Source organism: Mytilus californianus, unplaced genomic scaffold (genome assembly GCF_021869535.1).
Source record: "Mytilus californianus isolate M0D057914Y unplaced genomic scaffold, xbMytCali1.0.p SCAF_12, whole genome shotgun sequence".
Taxonomy (NCBI): Eukaryota; Metazoa; Mollusca; class Bivalvia; order Mytilida; family Mytilidae; genus Mytilus; species Mytilus californianus.
Window position 1 is genome coordinate 48,171,596 of NW_026262604.1, and position 20,201 is coordinate 48,191,796.

The 20,201-nt window shown below is 31.3% G+C and overlaps 1 protein-coding gene across 6 annotated transcripts in view; it reads right to left on the minus strand.

Moving 5' to 3' along the window:
- The window catches only part of LOC127721937 (uncharacterized), a 57,521-nt gene that overhangs the window by 15,404 nt on the left and 21,916 nt on the right, over nt 1–20,201 (minus strand). For 2 of the 6 annotated variants that reach the window (XM_052228783.1, XM_052228780.1), the window contains exon 2: nt 4,399–4,475. The gene's annotated coding sequence lies outside the window, so the exon portion shown is untranslated. The other 4 variants (XM_052228779.1, XM_052228778.1, XM_052228777.1 and 1 more) reach the window with 4 other exon arrangements.

Below are 20,201 nucleotides of genomic sequence, written 5' to 3' on the forward strand. Positions count from 1 at the left end.
TTATATTCTATGTGATGTCGTACTGAGGAAGGATGCAAAGATATTCTATCTTCCGATCATGCTAAATGAAGATCTTCAGTTGCATAATTTCGCGTCTTTGAAATGACAGTTCTCCATGGAAATGTCTACACAGAAGCAGATGGCTGGTTGTGTTAAGGAAATCCTTCTAGAATTAGCTAAGGAATCTGTCTTTGGAATTAGCATTTTATACGGTTTTATTACAAGTCACGTTTTGACGTCTCGAGGTTGGTAACAAAGAAGGCAGCCTGTCAAAATGTCACATTAAATTGGCTTAATTAAGAAAATCAACCAGCAAACTTTGCCTTGAGTGCAAACACAAAAAAATGTGAAAAAAGCTACGAATTTGAATCAGTGCTGAATAATTCGCACTGTGCCAATTAATTTTCAGGGTTAAAGGGTATAAAGCAGGTTTGAAAAAGTAATCATGCTCTGGAAAAGGAATTTGTATCTGCCATTCACTTAAAATAAATTAAAAAGCTGAATACTACGTCTCAATGGATGATTGCAAACTGCGAAAAATAAATGCATTAAAAGCATGTTGCTTGTACGGTGTCAATTTTACAAAACAAGCACGAGGAAATTGAAAATTCATGATTCCCTCACTAATTGGAGTCTGAAAATAATTTACAATTTCGTTAATCATTTATTATATACTTTACATTCATATAACCATGGAAGAGTTATATTGTCAATATAGTACTTAAAAAAAAATGATTTGTTATACTCTAGCCTTACATTATATTTTTTTCATTTATATTAAAATCTGGTTCATTAGGCAGTGACGTTTTTCATATATTTATTTTGTTTTATAATTTGATTCTTATTGCCTTAACGCCCAATGGCAATAGAAATAAATGTCTATATTACAAAGTTTATAACTATTCCCACCAAAAGACAAAAAGGCACCACATTGGTTGGACGTTTAATATCTACAGAGGTGATTGACTATAGTTTTCAATTTAATGACAAAAAACCTCAATAAGATCCCTATACTACACAAACAAATGGTCGTACTTTGTCAATCTTCTGACTTCTTATTTTATAACCACATGTTACAATAGTCCTCTTCGCTTTGACAAAGAAACTAATTTAATGTTATTATTCATAGTTTTTTATGATGATGAAGTTTTATGACACACTGAAAATATGTTCATTACTTTCATTCACGATTCACCTTTTTATAATTAAATTTTATAATATTAGTCAACGCTATTTCCTAAAATTCTATCAGTAATGTTAGGTTTTGTGGTATAGAGCTTTTAAAGTATAGACGTTGACACCATCCTCTCCAAATCAGCGCAAGTCTCGTTATATCTCGTGGAGACCGGTAATTAGGTAATATCGCAAAGAAACACCTACGAGATTCTAATCCCGTTAGTATAATAGTCTCAAATATAGAGTATATCAGTTTGCTAGTTATTTAGATAAAAAGTTAGGTTAATGTTTAATCGGTCTATCAGTCAATCTTCCATGCGGGTAATGTCCGTTTAACAAGTCCGTCTAAAACAAAACTAAAACCAAGTGTTCCAACAGGAAATTCTAATACATATACCATTTTTCTGTCTTAAGTCGATATGACCCGAGCACTCAGCATGTTCTTTACAAATCAAGTACATTAGAAAAAAACACTTTTCAGATAATTCAGGTTCAATGAATTTGCCGGGTACAAAAGTGAAATCTATTACGGAATAGAAATGGAAAATCTCCGGCTGTGAATCACGGTGTAGTTCATTACTGTTCTGTATGTAAAAGCTATTGAAACCAAGCTCGATGTTTAATACGTCAATAACTCTTCATTGTTAGAGACCTTTTCAACCGTTAGATGAAGTAACTATGTTTTATTTAGATCACTAATCCCAAAATTGTTAATTTTAATCCCAAATGATTTCTTTATATTTAGAAAGCAAGATTCATCCATTACTGAATAATCTGATTAAATTCAATAGGAACTGTTATATATGGGTTTGGAATGGATATGAATTGTGAAGAAATACTTCTCATACTTTAAATACTTCAAACCTAGTCAATGTTTCCACACTTAATGCCTTAACGTAATTGGAAATTTTCAAAAATGGTGATGCATTGTGGGAACATTGATTTTGAGTTCTTATTGGTTCTGTTATTATCTTTGAGGACGCTGTAATTACGAAACAAATTCTAAAAGAACGTGAACCAATGAAAAGGGTTTATTTATTTATGTTCTTTTCCATCCTAGGCAACCGGGTATATACAATCAGAGATAGAAATTCTGGAAAATCTTTTGGAACACGTATAGATCTGAAATAACATTCAAATTGCTTCCATCATGTACCCTGCATTATGGGACCTCAGTCTAATTAACAACAAAAAATTTCGGGTCAATTTGATTCAATTATTGCATCCGAAATGTAATAGGAAAGGGCTCTATACCTCATAAATACACACAACGAGATGGAGAAAATTATGCTATTTCATATTAGTTATCAATCATTGGATACGTCCAGGAAAATCTCCCATTGGAGTAATATAAATATTCAGAAGTCACATCTGATTTGTTAATGACGTTTTATTGACAGAAACCATTCTGCTAAGCTGGATAAGAACTCTCGTAACATATTCATCCCGCGAGATTTACATCAAAACAATGTTTTATGTATCGCATCATAATAAGTCAATTTCAGTAAGTTGACACCATTTTGTTATGTCAAAAGAAATCAGGCGCGTAAGTATACAGTCTCCTAGGATTCATTAATTAATGCTATGTTGATGACTCGGTTGATGACCAGGCTGCCATCTTTAAAGGGGGATAGAAGGGTATACTTTACCCATAGTATATGCATAAATGCATCATGGTAGTAACATACAATATATTACTTCCATGCATGGTTGCATCTGTGCAAGAACCTCATTGGTAGTCAAGGTCGTTAACCCTCCTCCCCCCCTCGTCGTCGAATCTAAACATGATATTAAGGAGTAATTAGAGTGACCCATATATTGGGGTTGGGGTATAATCTCGTGTAACATCTACTTCAATTCCACAGTTGCTAGCTACATTTAAATAAAACATTGTTGTTGTCAAAGGGTTAAGTAAGAGCTTATGAATGCCATTTGCCTTGCTTATCCCCTCTGAAAAATTGGCGAGGAAAGTAAATGATATGCAACAGTAAATTAAATTTTCGGTTTTTTGTAATTCGCTTAGAAAAAGAATCAAAACGCTAACGCATCCTTTACATCTTCAACTAAAAAAGACTCATAAAAATTATATGATGCAACACAATTTCATAAAGAGATATCTAGACGATTCAAATGGTTTTATTGTTATGGAATTTGCAAGTGATGAAAAAAGTACAGCAAACCTTTAAAACAATCCATGGTGGTTACATCTGCTGTTTTACTTTATATTGTATTTATATTCTATTTTACTTGTAATGTCAAAAGATGAAACGGGGAAAAATAACTTTCAAATTCCTATTGAAAGTAAAGTAATAAAAAGTCCTTACTTTAATACGTAACCTTATATATACAACACAAAAATCCAACTTTAAATTACTTTTTCTACATAAAATTCACGCATGGTTTACGAACACATTAAATTAATGGTGGCTTACGAAGGTAAAAAGGAAATTGTAGTAATATAAGTTGTACAACACAATCACATTTGACAGGGTACTGTCACATGGAAGACGGATCTATTTCTTCTCGTAATGTCTTCCATTTACCGCCATTTAAAACATGGTGGAACTGTTACTTATTATTAACATGAATATTTTTAATCATCAGATTATCAGAGATTTGTTTCTTAATAGGATTCCGAGTTTTGGAACCCACAATGACAGACCTCCCACCGTCATGCATTTCTTATGATAAATTACATGTAAAAGAAAATTGTGTTTTGCAACATGATAGTATTTCTGATAACTAAAAAAATGATTAATGTAAATTCACTCTAATCTGATACTTAATCTCCATCTATTAAATCGATGTAGTTGATTTTTTTTTCTTTAATTTTACGAAAATAGTGCAATTTATCACTGTTTATATATACGTGTCATGCTGCTGTCATTTTTTCTTGCTCCTCCGAAATTTCGTAATACAAAAAAAATCCTTCATGATTCAAGGCCGTTAGCGATCAGTTTTCTGTTTGTAGGGTCAATTCGGTGGAGGATAATGTCCAACAACTTGTAATGTTTTTTTACTACTGTATCCCTTTTTTCTCCTGTGGAACCCTCCTGATCCGTTTTGGAACATTTTGGATATTTCACTGGTTTGCATATGCGTGTGATTTTTAATATGTGCTATATTGTGTACTTATAGTTGTGCTCATAAAGGCTTGCTTCTGCCCAATCCAACCCAGTTCATGTTTTTGTTGATAAAATTTCCAAAAAATATCAAACTTACCACAGGAAAAACAGCTTTATTCCTTTCTTTACATTGAATATATGTAAATATTAGAACTATAGCACCTCAATTTCACGCTGCAAAGGAAAAAGAGACGAGTTAATTACAAATATCACAAGCCAATAAATGACATCAGAACATGGCTTCTTCTTCACGACACAGAATGGATATTAAAAAAGAAAGCTTAAGAACGTTCGTCGAAATAAATCAATACTTTAACACTCTGTCAGGAGGAAGCAGAAATGTCATCTGTTACTGTTGGATGCCGAACCAATTAAAGACGTTCGGATTATCATTCCTCTTCAAAAAATCAGAGCAGCTTCTTCAGGATATTGATATTCACTGTACAACACTGGTTAGATCAAATAGTAGATATTCGCATTTATACCTGCACTCTCACTGTGTACTGCATGCTTTCATTATGTACTGACTTTGCGGTATTTGCCACAAGAGTCCATTTCAATTACTTTTTCATGTACACGTTTAATGATTTTTAAGGATCAAATTTTTAGAAATATTATCACATTGTAAAAGAGTAGAGAAAACACGAAAGAAGAAGGTGAAAACAGTAAGTCAAAGAAGACAGAAAACAAACTAAAAAAGACAAAAAACGAGACGCAGTCTACAGACAAAACAATACACATAAAACTGTATTGCCTCTTTTGACTGTCCCTCTGGTATCTTTCGTCCCTCTTTTATCATAAGAATATATTCCAAGCGATGTTAGCTATATGCCTTTCTGAGTCTACTATCATTTATACTACAACTATGTAATAGCACTCTCCGTTTTGTTTCAGATTAATTCGAAGTATTCGGTTTTTACTGAATTCAAATTCTCCCCATCGGCAAAATCTAAAAATTTTGAAAAAAAAACATTGATTTGAAAAACAAAGTCACGACGCAAAAGTTGTGTTCTCCAATTTTCAAAGGTCCTCAACTAAATAAAAAAAATAAAAGTGTTGCGTTACTCAGTTCTTTCAGTATAGAAATAAAACTAACTTGAGGTTTCTAAAATATTCAAAATATACAATCCTCCTACTACCAAGGTGCACCGAGAATAACAAACAGAAAAGAGATAGTTTGTCAGAATTAATCTATTTTGCAGGTTGTTTAAATACTCTGTGGTTAAACTAGAAAATTAAGAGATGTTTTCACCATCGAAACGTCAGCAACTATACTTGATTTGACAGAACAAACTAACATAACCTAGAATAACATGGTACATTTGGAAAGAGTCCATAATTAAACATGCTTAGGGAACCTCTCAAAACTCGGAATTGATCCAAAAAGACACGGGGAGCATTTCAAGACTCATGATACAAAGACCACAAGGAACATATCAAGATTTGAAAATTGTTGAATTATCATAAGGAATAAAGAGAAAGAAGATACAAAGTGGCTATTCAAAACTCATAAACATTATGCCTAAACATTTTAAAACCCGGAAATGATTGAAAAGTCGCAGGGAACATTTAAAAACTCGGGAAGTTGTTTGTAATTTGGAGTCGTCGTATGTGGAGAATATTTAACTCTAAAAAAAAATATGCGGCTACTTGAATATTTTGTTGATAATTTTAGAAGTATGTGAGCAAAGCCGCAAGTAATGTTTCACAGTGCTAAAAAAGTCTCCTCATAAGAGATCTTGCAATAGAATTATATAAAATTGTTCACGTGATGAGATAAAATCGACTTTGCAATACGAACGTTTTTAAGGGTGTAGTAAGGTTCTAGCAGATGTTCTTAATTAGATAACATCAAAGAAAGGAACAGTCTATAGTGAATGTCTTTACTCAACAAGTCCTCGTTTGATATTTACGGACGATGGCCTACCTAAAAGTTCTCTCCGTCATAAAAATACTGAAATTTGTCTTGATATCAGATTTAAATAGTATGTATGCAGATCTATGTACCTTGTCAGGCGATCCAAGGTTGTAACTAATGTATAGATCTATTGTTCGGGGATGTATCTAAAAGATTGATATCAGGCAATGGTTTCAATAGGAAAAGTTTAAATAAGACTTGAGTTGACACTTATGATGAATAGTAGCGTATTCAGTTACGTCGACAACAGAAAGTCTCGGATTTTAATGAAATTTATACACATGTTGTCTGTTTACAGTAGTCTTTACATATAAGGGTATGAAGAGGTCAATATGGATCCGTCAAGATACTTGCAAGTTTACTTAATACATGGTGAAAATGATCCAAATCAGTCACAATTAAGACTTCAGTATGAAATTGTCATTGTCAGATTTATATAATTATGTGAATAAAGGATATTTGGTGTAAACATCTATTACACAGAAATGAAGCTACACAAAAAAGAACCAAAGACATCTTAGTTTACAGATGTTTTTACATATTAGGGTACGGACAGGTCAATGTGGATCCGTCAAGATACTTGCAAATTTACTTAATACATGGTGAAAATGATCCAAATCAGTCATAATAAAGACTTCAGTATGAAATTGTAATTGTCAGTTTTATGTATGTGAATAAAACGAGATTTGATGTCAACAACAATTGGACAGAAATGCAGACACACAAAAAAACAAAAAGACATCCTAGGGTCAATATACTGTCTTCAGAGTCAAGTACCTATATAATATTTCATGCTCTTTACACCTAGTGTAAAGAAAAAATTGAATTAAATTTAACAGAGACTATCCAAGATCTATTATGAACATATATCTTTTAAAATATAAACACCTCTCATATTTGGTACCAGAGAAACATCACTTCGGTCTGTAATCGCAGACATAACCGCTCATATCTGCAACCAGATAAACACCACTACTATTTAGTACAAGAATAACACCATGTGTACCTGGTACCAGACAAACAGCACTTCTAACTAGTACAAGAAAAACACAATGTTTATCTGGTACCAGACAAACAGCACTTCTAACTAGTACAAGAAAAACACAATGTTTATCTGGTACCAGACAAACAGCACTCCTGTCTGTTGCCAGATAAAGTAGAGTGTGGAAGAAGGACATTTTGGCCTCTGGCTATTGTCACATTTCGATGTAGCAATTCATTGATAACCGGCTACTTGCGCGGTTAGCATTTAATGGAGTTAGATGTGTAGCTCTTGTTCAAGTAAATGAAAAAAATGTCCGCCAAGAAGCAGACCTTTGAAAATTATGTAGCTAAAACACATTAGCAATTGTTTTATTATCATTCAAAGCAAATTGTAAATTGTTCAAATATTTACCCGAAAGACTGAAAACAACGAAAATATCTGTTAAAATTTGTTGTTTGTAGTAGACTTAAAAGATTTAGTCGGGTATTCTTACTCTATTCAAAAACTACTTATTAAATGGTTTAATCCATGGAAAAAGTAAAAGGCATTATACATAAAACTACAACTAATGATTATTTATAAAAAGTATTTATGATCTGATAAGAACTTCTTGTAAATACGATATAATCTTTCAGAACAGTGGCTTCAATTCTTTGTCGTATGTTCTATGTCACAGGAGGATTAGCGAAAATCGGCTTACATGAACTAGTTTTTGTAAGCCGATCGTGTTATCAAAACGTTCATAGAAGATTTTTGACCCTCCATGCATAGCTAATACTGTATTAACCAATTTTTATATAGGGCGACAGCTAGGATATCTTACAATAATATAACTAAGGATACCCCAGTGTCTAAAAATACAGTATATTACGAAAATACACAGAAAGTCGTCTCCATTTTGTTTTTGTATTGTACTACATTTTATATTCTACTTGTGTTTGGGGTGAATTGTTCGAAACGCAAGACGACCCCCCTTTATCCACAACAACCAATCACTCGCTTTTCCATGTAAAAATTATAAAGAAGGGATATTGCGTGTTTGTGAATTAAATAATCGGCATGTATTAAAATGAAATTAAAATATGTATCGAAAGAACCGAGATTTTTTGCCATTATTTATCTTGAATGTATTGCATATTTACAGTATTACTTATTCTTGGTGTTTCGTGTATGAAACGGTACCAAGCATCCAGGACACGTGATTTTATAAAAACCGGCAAAAAAGACCGGTGGCAGTAAGACTGAAACCATGCAAACAATTGGCAAATATTCAACTCAATTATTGATTGAGGTTTGTTTGTTGTCCAGTAACAAATATTTTATTATGAACAACTTGACGTATCTGGTTATTTGTTCCTCTGTACCGTGCATTTCTAAAAAATATGTTTTTCTCAATGCAGCCCTAAGTTGTCCCTTTTTTACTTCAGTGAGAGGGTGTTTAACGTAAGTCTTTCTACTTCTTAAAAAGACAATGCCAAAAGCGGAATTATATAAAACTGGCAACGTTTCAATCAAATACTTCTGATTATATTAATTTTGAAAGCAAACTTTAAAAAATAATTCCGGCCAAGTATAAATCTACAATCAATGTTGTTTTTTCTAATAGTCCTAAAATATTTAAAATAAAAACTTTGATAAATTGACTAGGTCTATTTGGACATAAATATTAAACTTTTGTCAAAATAAAATTAGCTTCGTTTTATCTGTGGGCGAAATGTGATTGATTTTTTGTTTAAATACAATAGAAAAAGATATAAATCGTGCTTAAAATTTAAAATGAAAATATTCAATATTTGGCGAAAAGATTATGTGTATTTAATAGCAGATGGGAAAATAGTGAATGTTTAATGTGAAATAGTAGAAAACTTTAAATTTCTATTATTATTTGCGAATCTAAATTAAAAAGTTTTGTTCGTTCGTTTCAAAGTCGCAAATCTATGAACGCAACAAGAAAAGATTCAAAATTTTAATCAAGGAAATAATTGCTTATTTTTTAAACATAGCATGCATATTGATTTTACTGTTAAAATATTTCTGTTTATTGATATTTGAGAAATTCTTTGAAACTAAAGCAGTTTGAGTAATTTATTTGGTGCAGTTTTTATTAAGAAAGGTCGGTGAATTATTCAATCTTTTTTATTCACCAATATATGAATATAATCTCATTATCTCAATATGAATATAATAGCTGTTGGGTATAAGTCAACAAGACAGCAACACAGCGACTTAAAATACTAAGATACATCTGTATCGGCATTTACTATCTTCTGCCAATCTAGACACACTTCCACAATCGGAGTAAAAGACAACTATCCACAAGTATATTAAAACGGTCCTTTACAGTAAACTATTTACAGTTCTATCACCAATCCTCCACCAATAGGGCAAATTGTCAAGGTTTATTTACACTATAATGTTTTTATCTGCTATAAAATCTAAATGTCTACTAAGCAGACTGTCTATTATCTACTTTAAAAACTCAGAATCGCAGGGATTTTGAAAAAGTTAAGATAATTCATATACTTTTAAAAAAAAAATTATTTATAAGTATAATTTAAGACTTAATTAACGTCCTACCTATAAATATAATAAATCCATTTTCAGTTAATTAAATATTTAAATCCAATTATTTTTGTCTAAGTGTACGTCTCTGTTTATAAACTGCACTGAAGTCTTTGATGAAATAACTGACAGTTATTAATAAATGTTATCTTCGGTGTTATACACAAATATGTACAACATTACCATAAAAATAGTTACCCCATTATTCATCGTATAGTACTTTTGTTAACCAGCCTGTAATTAACATACCTGTCTTCACCTGTGTAGGTAATTAGTCCTATTATTTAACTAATACTCCACAACAACAAAGAGATTATTGACATAATGGACTTATTAGTAAAAAGGTAATTAACATAATGAAATGGACAAGTTTTTAAAAAGGTGACAAAATCACGACACTGTGGCTGACAGTTCTATACGTCACATGTCACGGTTTTGTGTGGGAAAGTACTACTTAAGGTTGTTTATTTATGTAGCACTAAATATTTATTTTATTAAATGACAATGAACAAATAAAGTATTGTACGATTTCTGTGTACAAATAATATTTCCAGTCCATCACTGTAGTATATGTGTTTGTGGAAAAAAAGGGGGGGGGGGGGGGGGGGTCTTGATTAATATTTTGCAACTTTTCCTAAACTTTTACTATTTTAAATTATTATCATCATGTGTATGTATCCTATAAGCTGTATTGCTTCTGGAATAAAGTATTATCATACCAATTTAAAGGGTTCAGATAATGAATATAGTGTCATATATTTATGATAATTTTAAAGGAACAAATTTTATGCTTAAAGATTTTCATTTCGTTTTTTTATCTGTCTATGACATTCAGCAAATTTATGTGAAAAAGTTTGAGATTGTGAGTTATGAGCTTTTTATTTTTTTCATATATTATAAAATATTTAGTTCATATCAGCGATACAATAACTATATTTATGACGAAGAAATAATATGCTTAACTTTGAGTAAGGTCAGGAACCTAACTTATATAACAGACATAACAGGTCACCTGCAAAATTATATTAACGAACATTTAAACTGATAATGTGAAATAGAAATAATTAAAAAGTAATTAAATTGAATATTTAAAATGTGTCATTTTTTTTTTAACTTATAATGAAACTAAAGTAACTTATTGTAATATTTTAATTTCTCGTGGGCTATAGGATATTAAAACATCACAAGAATGACATGCGCATGTAAAACATATAACTATTTCTATGATGTTTCAATGAAATGACATGATCTGTTTTTGTATGTAATTTACATGTAATTTATGTTCTTCTGTTCTTTGATCATTTAAGGGGAAATTATATTTTACAATGTAACTATGAAGACTACAGCCTTCGGCGTATAAGAAGGATTTCTTTTGTGTAACGTCCAGTGGCAAATATTGCAAAATATTCCATGCACAATCAAGACGATGTCATGAAATATTATTTGAATAAGATCTTGAATATTTTAATTCAAATAAGTTTGCTATTTTTAAAATTCCAATTTTACAGGTTTCTGATTCAATTAAAAAATTGACTTTTATTTACTATTTTACCACAAATACTATATTGTCAATAAACAATACAGCTAGGGAAACAATTATAATCATAATAGTGTAAGCATGCAGGTCTTCAGTTCTAATTGACCTCCTTACAAAGGAAGAGCCTAGTTCATTTGCTTATTCTAGTGTTGAAGAGTTTATTAAATATATGTGTTTTCCCTCTTCATACACATTTGTAAAATTAAAATTTTGTAGAGAGTTGAACTGTAAAAATCTGATATATGAACGAATGAATAAAAAAAAATGTGTATGCAAGTTTAACATTGGTTTCGATCATAGATTCTTAATACTAACTTAATATGTCTTTTCTTCAACTAAAACTTAAGCATTTTTATATACCTCTCTATTGCAAATCTTCCTACATGTAGGTCTGTTCGTGTTCCATAATTAGAAGAATAAGTACTATTTCACCATAGTGACAAAGTACTTCTGGTTTTTAACTTTTATTAATATTCTAAAATTAAGTAGTAATAAAAAAGAAGATGTGGTATGATTGCCAATGAGACAACTCTCCACAAGAGACCAAATGACACAGAAATGTTTGTATTAGCCAATAAGGGTCTGCTTATACCGATGATTTCTGTATATATAAGTCTGATATATATTAGTCTGAGGCGGCGTAAAACAATCACCAATCAATCAATCAATTTATATATAAGTTGACCGCCAGGCTCTGCTTATATTGCACTCTACCAGAAGCTAAACTTAGGGCCATTGTGAGGCTAAATTTCAGTCTACCCATCCCTCTTGTACTGAAAATGTATGGCTTTACATAAATTTGCTAAAACCGATCACACATATTTTGGAAAATTCTAAAGCTTACATGTCTTCGTGCATTGTCAACAGAAATTGTAACTTTTAGTGTTTTTTTTTTATCTTTTGGTTGCTATCTCATTGGAAATAAGCCCACATCGGCTTTAATTTGCACTAAATGTTAAAAAAAATCTTCGTTCAAAAGTTAACCTTATTTAATATTTCACAAAAGGTATATGGGGAAAAACTGTTAGAAAATTCCATCATTAGTATTTTAAGAGAGATAGAAAGATAGTTGCCAGTGAGAATGAACGTTCCATGGTTTTAATTTTCATGTTTTATAACAACCAGTGTATGTGGCATTTAAGTTCCATAATTCAAGCGACACGGCTGTTTCAATTGAGATAAATTCTAGAAAATGTGTAAAAATAAATTTTCAAGTATTAAAACTGCCAAACACTAAACTGCAAACTACATTGGATGTTAGAAAAAGTGATAGAGAGATAGTTGAAATTGAGAATCAACGGTCCATGGTCTCACTTTTTATAATTTTATAAAAATCAGTGTATATGATATTTAAGTTCCCTTAATCATGCGACACGGCTGTTTTCGATGGAGATAAATTCTACCAATTAAGAAAAGACCTGATTTTTTTCTAGGGTTTAAAACTATCAAATCAAAAGTAAACTGCATTTGATGTTAGAGGGAAAAAATAGAAATGCATTAAAAAAAATAAAAGTATTTTAAACTGTCAAACACTAAAGCAAACTACAGTGGATGTTAGAAAAAATAAATCGTGAAAACTTACGTTACGGATACAAATATCATTCATTCCACAACACAGAAAATATCCAAAATATTATAAGTCACTAACAATGCGTCAATATCTAACCTTTTTGTTTACGAAATGGATTATAATTTTGTAGTTTCCATAATCTGCATTCATAACAAATTAAGACAAAAATATCCAACGAAAATACTCCGCCTTTTAAATTACGAAACGAAACATACAGTATGATAATGCCAAGTCAGGTGTTATTTCACCTGTGAAACGAAAATGACAATTTTTACCTGTAACAAAATCTAAATAGGTCTTCATTTATTGTTATAACGGCTATAAGTTATCTCCCGTGTTTTTGTGTACTATTTACTCTATCGCCTTCGAAAGAACTAAAGCTATTATGCGGCTTTGAACTGTCCAATCAAATCAACATATTCTGAGATAACATTGTTCCGAATGCTAATCCGCGATGAATATTAGTTACGGTCTGAAAGCACTGACACGAACTTTTGTCATAAATAATTCCATACTATTGTGCAAAAAAATGAATATTTCTCTTTTTAAAAATAAATCTTTTGAAAAATGTTTTTCAAACGACATGACTTAAATTTATCAGCGGGATATATTACTCAACAAACAGAAATATAATGAACTTCCAAATGATCAAAGATCGTAATTTGCATACGTTTAACTGTAATACGTTTTTCCTATATTGTAAATTTCAAAATAGTCTATTAAAATTTTCAACATAGATCGATATCTGTTACTAATGTGAAAATAGATATGAGTATTGATACTTGGTGACTAGAAAATGAGACTATATTATAACCATTACTTAAATATTACCATAGGTAAAAAGTGAAGTTAAGAAAGTCATTTTGTTGGGATTTTTAATTTAATTGAACTTTTCATGTATTAAAAGAAAGTGGACCAAACTACCTAGATTCAGTACAAAGATAATTTATAGGATTAAGTATGCGTTTATAGATGTCTGTTATTAGTAACCATGTAGTCTAGTTAGTTCAAATAAAACTGTGTTTATAATGTATTTTAGATATACTAGTATGGCAAATTTATTTTTAGACCATTCAAATTATTATTCTCCTCGTGCAGGCCATTTTAATAAATTCGTTTAAGCAAGTAACACACTTTGATTTAACATTTGTCATTTTGGAGCCTTTTATAGCTGACTATGCGGTATGGGTTTTGCTCATTGTTGAAGGCCTTACGGTGACCTATAGTTGACATTTACTTCTATGCCATTTGGTCTCTTGTGGAGAGTTGTCTCATCGGCAATTATACCACATCTTTTTTTTTATACACACTCTTTTCTATTCTGACCGACAAGAACTATATACTTATGTAAGCTTTTTGAATTGAAAACATATAACATGATGAAAACGCTGTTGTGTGATAAGGAACATATATATAGATATAGTGTTCCCAGATGTGATTGAAATACAATTTGTTTGATAGATAGATACATTTTGTCCGATTTTTTATGCGCTAACTCGCGCATGGTCACCATAAGAAGAAACAAAATGTGCATTCCTACCCTATCACATTTCGCTGGCTCTGAGCTGATCATATATAATCTTTGTCCTTAATACTAACTTTCACGTGTTTTGGAGAGAAGCAAACATACAAATGCAATCCCTTTGGTTTGACTAGACAGGGAAGCGAACCTACGAACGGACGAATGGAAGGATAATTTTCATTTAAAGAAAAAGAGACTTCCTGAACATTAAGACATCTATGCAACCAGTGATGTACGGAATTGCGAAGAGTTGCTGCTCGAATTTGTTATAGTAAAGAGAGCAGGGGCTTTTTCCAACATGTGTCTGGAATCTTAATTTATAATTGAACAGGCCAGGACTATGTTGTTGCATATCAAGAATGACAAACGGATACGTCAGTACCAAAGTCTTTATTGTCAATCAGTAGATTAAGAGGTTCATGTAACCAATACTTCTATGTCTAACCTACATTGTGGACGATGGCTATAACAATTAAATCAGTTATTGCAAAGACGTTTTAGATTTTGATGACCTATACAAAAAAAAACCTAAAAACAAAGAACAACAATATGTAAAATATATGTTATACGCGATTTACACTACAAACAGTAAATTTAGTTCTTCATTGTATCACCAGATATCAGCGTCGCAGTTCTTATTTTGATTGTATCATTATGTAATTGAAAATCATACTAGAATTAATTTAGAACTGAATTAAAATTCTATGTTTAGTTCCTAGAATACATCAGATATGTTCCATTGGTCGTTTATTTTTAAAATAAGGCTACAAATAGAATAATGGCATTATTGTTTTTGATACTGACTTTATCAGCAAGAATATCAAGCGAGCCCGCTAGGGGAAGCTGATATTCGATCTGATGAAGTCAGAATCAAAATATAAAATGCCATTATTCTTTTTATCGGCAATTTGTCTTAACTGTATGTTTTTTTGGTTGAGAATAAAAAGTAAAATAAAATAGTAAGTAAAATTACTTTTATGCGTACAAAACGCTTGGATAGTTGTTACGTTGTATGAATGAAGTCGCGTGCATTTCATTGATAAATTGACGCGGATTGACTTGAGCACGTGACGTTGCTGCACTGATACATGACGTCATTGCCTAATATTTTCGAGTATCAAGTCCTGTCAATGATTTTAAAAATATTAGCCAGTAAGACCAAAGGGAAAATGTACAAATTGCCGATAAAGTAGTTTAACCCTCTTAGTGCGTAGAGAAATACCAAAACATTGTCTAGATTAGCTAACGTCAAGCACTTCGCAGAGGTTGGAAGAAAACGCTCAGTTTTTGCAAAACACCACTATACTTTCTAAAATTTCAAGTCTGTATTACATATTTTCGGTTGGTTATTTTAAATCAAATGTTTTATTGGATAAAGCACATATAAAAAATATGACATCGGATTCGTTTGTTAAAATATGTTCACTCATAAGAACCATGGTATATAAAGTACATAATGCATAATAAGAGAAATTTATTTAAATGCTGTATATATAACTACAATATAAAAAAGAAGATGTTGTATTATTGCCAATGAGACAACTCTCCACAAGAGACCAAATGACACAGAAATTCGCAACTATAGGTCACCGTACGGCCTTCAACATTAAGCAAAGCCCATTCCGCACAGTCAGCTTTATAAAAGGCCCCGAAATGACAATGTAAAACAATTCAAACGAGAAAACTAACGGCCTAATTTATGTACAAAAAATGAACGAAAAACAAATATGTAACACATAAACAAACGACAACCACTGAATTACAGGCTCCTGACTTGGGACAGGCACATACATACAGAATGTGGCGGGGTTAAACATGTTAGCGGGATCCCAACCCTCCCCCTAACCTGAGACAGTGGTGTAACAGTACAACATAAGAATGAACTATTTTTTTATAGTACTTCCATTGCTTATGGTAGACTAACTGACACTAAGCATTGTTTTGAACTTCAAATTGGGATTTTCTCATTGTTAAAGGCCGTACAGTTGCATGTAATTGCTTAAATCCTATTTATTTGAACTTTGGTGGATAGTTGTCTCATTGGCAATCATAAAACATCTCCTTTTTCATATTCTAAGGCTTTTCTCATATATTTACAAATTTGGTTGGCATTAGCCAACTTATCTTGATTAATTAAATATGTTACTGATTTGATAACATCATCTTTAACTTATTTTTGAAAGCTTAAACATATAATTTCTCTGGAAGGTTTTTATATAGGGGACATTATAAAAGGAAGTACACACCATATTCTGCTTTATATCCGCAAAATTTGCAGAAACGTTCAGTTGCTAAAGTTTTTGGTAAACTGTAGCACCCCGTTTCATTACCAAGTCATTTTTCACTTATTCTTATTTTTGTGAGAAGAGATTTCTCATATTTTGGTATATCAAAGCATAGGTAATATGCTCAAGTTGATATAAAATTTTGCATTTATAAAAGTTTTTTAAATGATTCTCGGAGTGCAGAATATAATTATAACCTATACAATAAATGTTTCTTTTGTTTTAATTGTGTTTCCTATGCATGTATTTTCATAGCACGCTAATATTAGAATCTGAGCTGTCAACATAATTTCATTATTGTTTAGGGGCCATCTGAGGTGAAGACCCATTGGTGGCCTTGTGGTGTTTTCTGCCTTTTGGTCGGGTTGAATCTTTCTTCCGATTTAAAGGATGTGTGTGTCCCAAAATAAATATCGTCGCACCTAAAAAGGCCAAATTCTATTGGTTTACTATGATGCAATTAATTTTAAGCCTTAATTTCTTAACAAAGACCCATTTAAGAGTAATGGTGTTTACACGTGCATACAAGCAGACACAATTTATATCCTTTACTTTAATAGAAATGTTTAAAGATGCCAACATAATGTAAATGCTGTGAAATATTTTGCTATATATACTGTAAAATGTATCTGTCTCCGGAAATATCCCCCCTTTCCCTACACCCAGTGAAACACTGCAAACGTCTTAATTCCTTTTCTTTGTAGACGATGGTTGCACCGACGCTAGTGTCATCACATGAAATATTTCTTGTTTTATAATATATACTGTTATTATTTTCTATGTTATACATGACTTGTATTAAAATCATATTTCATATGTCATATTCATTATCATATCACATTGACGCTTGACGAATGACAAATCCTAATCAAACACACCTTTTTACCTGCATGATTTCTAGTTACCACCAAAAAATCGCTTCCTAACTGTTATATCTTTGCATACCTGTATTTTTTTTTACTCAGGTGTTGGAATCTGTGGATGGGTTGCGCTATTGGCTATATATTTACATGTTTGTGTTTTCTGTTTCTTAGTTTTACGGTTCGATTCTAATATTTTCGTTAATAACTGCTTAATTTCTTTGATTAATATTGTTCAATGGTATATTTATACTATTTGTAAATATCATTATAATACATATAGGTCTATATACAGAATAAATAATTAAAGGGCCCTTACGAATATATCTATATAGCTAAAAATGTATATAGAAATATATAACCCATGAAAACTTATTCCAAAATAACACCGTATGCTTTTATTCATATGTGTACATCAATGTAATATTTACACATGCATATTTAGAAAAGATCTGTTATTACATGTACATCTTTCGATTTTTATTTTTTCGCAACTTTGCATTTTACACTCAATATATAAAACACGTGAAGTATAAGGAAAATATAGATCTTTGTATGAAAGGTCGTCTTCAGAATTACCATGAAATGAGTTAAAAAACTAAACTTGTCTCAAATTTAAACATCGTAAGGTGTTACTTTATTGAATAAATGTGAAGGAATTTCAAAATTTGCCGTTTAAAAATGTGAAACTCTTCTAGTGGTATAAATACATTTCCAATGTGGAGTAACGTCGAGTCATCACAGTCATCACAGTCAACACGTTATAAAATTGTATATATATATATATAATAAGAATGGCCTTCCAAATACCGTTTCGATCCCTAACATCACTGAAGAGACATTAATTGTCGAAATCCGGATATGGTGTACTAATTTTTGCACCTTTTGTTTGCGGTATACCATCTTTTCCGCAAGTTTGTTGTTTTCTGTTTGGTATTAAATTAATAATTTTAAAAGATCCATTTTGTAAAAACTTGTGACCCGTTTATTTGGCAATCGCCAATGGCAGTCAACAGGGTTTAAGAACATCTGTTGTTCGACCTGTTAGTCAAATGCGTTTTGTTGAAATATACTTTTTCACTTTTTTGGTCTTTTGGAAATTGTTGTTTGTGCTGTATTTTGACCCCTCTATCAAGAAATTTGTTTTGCATGCACACGTATAAAAATTTCGGTTTTTATCCAACGCAATCATAGGTTTGAACATTGTTTTCAATTTAGACTTGTTAATAAGAATAATATATGTTCTAAAAGGTTGAATAATTGGCAGGATAAATAAAACTATAACACAAAATAGTTTAGGCAGTGTTAGACATAAGTTTTCAGCAGCAAATATTTCAAAGGTAAAAACACTCGTCAAACAAAAAATGACCGGAAAAATAAAGATAGCACACAATTTTGTTCACGTCCCACGTCATGAGCCTGTAATTCAGTGGTTGTCGTTGGTTCGTGCCTGTCACATATGTTTTTCATAAATTGTATTGTTATAAATTATGCCGTTAGTTTTCAAATTAGAATTGTTTTACATTTTTTCATGTCGGGGGCTTCTTTAGCTGACTATTCGGTATAATGGCTTTTCTCATTGTTTGGCTGATTCCTGTTACTAACGGGTTTTTAATAACTGCATTGTTTCTATATATTTTAGCACAAAAATTAAAGCTTATTATAGCTAATAAAACATAAAAGATAATCAGAATACATAATGCTTTTTTTGAGCCAATTCGTGTCAGTAAATTAATTGTAGACTTATTTATTTATATACCAACGTAGACTTTTTCGTTGTTTAATTCATTTGTTTTCAAACAAGTAAGAAAACCAAGGCAAGTACCAAGTTCAACACTTAGTATATAGCTGATCACTGTCCCTTCCAATCTAAAAGAGTTGAGGACATTTGTTTGAAGAATTTATATATTGTTGGATACAAGAATCAAAACCAATATCAAATATTTTTGTTTGTACTGCTCAATGATTATTTGTTCATGTTGATTTTGTTCTATTTCATACTATGATTCTATGTTATCTTATCAATAAGAAGCATTTTTAAAAATGAAATTGTTCATTTTAGCGCTATCTTGCCTTCAACTCAATTACGACGTCAAATAAGATATGACGTAATGATGACGTTTTATGAAAAAGATGGGTAAAAGAAAACAACAACAAAAATAATAACCACATAATGAATCAGTTGGAAAGCAGGTCACGGTTTGACCCCAAGTCTATCAGCAACAATAGAGTCACGTGACCGTGAAAATTCAGTAAAACTACGGATGAGACAAACCTCACTTTTACTCACTAAAATACCACTGTCATAGAAAAAAATTATTGATCAAAACAATCTTGAATATACATAGTTTTAACTCGTCAAAACTTACACATCAACTCAAAGTCCTTTATTCTTTATTTTATCTTCAAACTTGAAGTTTGTGTGAAAATTGTCAAGGCTCCTGATCGAAAAATCTAAATATTGTCGAGGAAACTAAAAATGATGGGCTGAATTTAAATTTAATAAAGCTTCTGATTAAGACAAACACTCGATGTGAATATCTAGGCAATACAGTTTTGGATACGCAAACGTCAAGTTATGTTCAACACGAAGCGGTGGTTTTTTGCCGATTTGTGCAAGTGGTTATCTCCCCTTGATATCACCAGTCAAAAATAAAAACC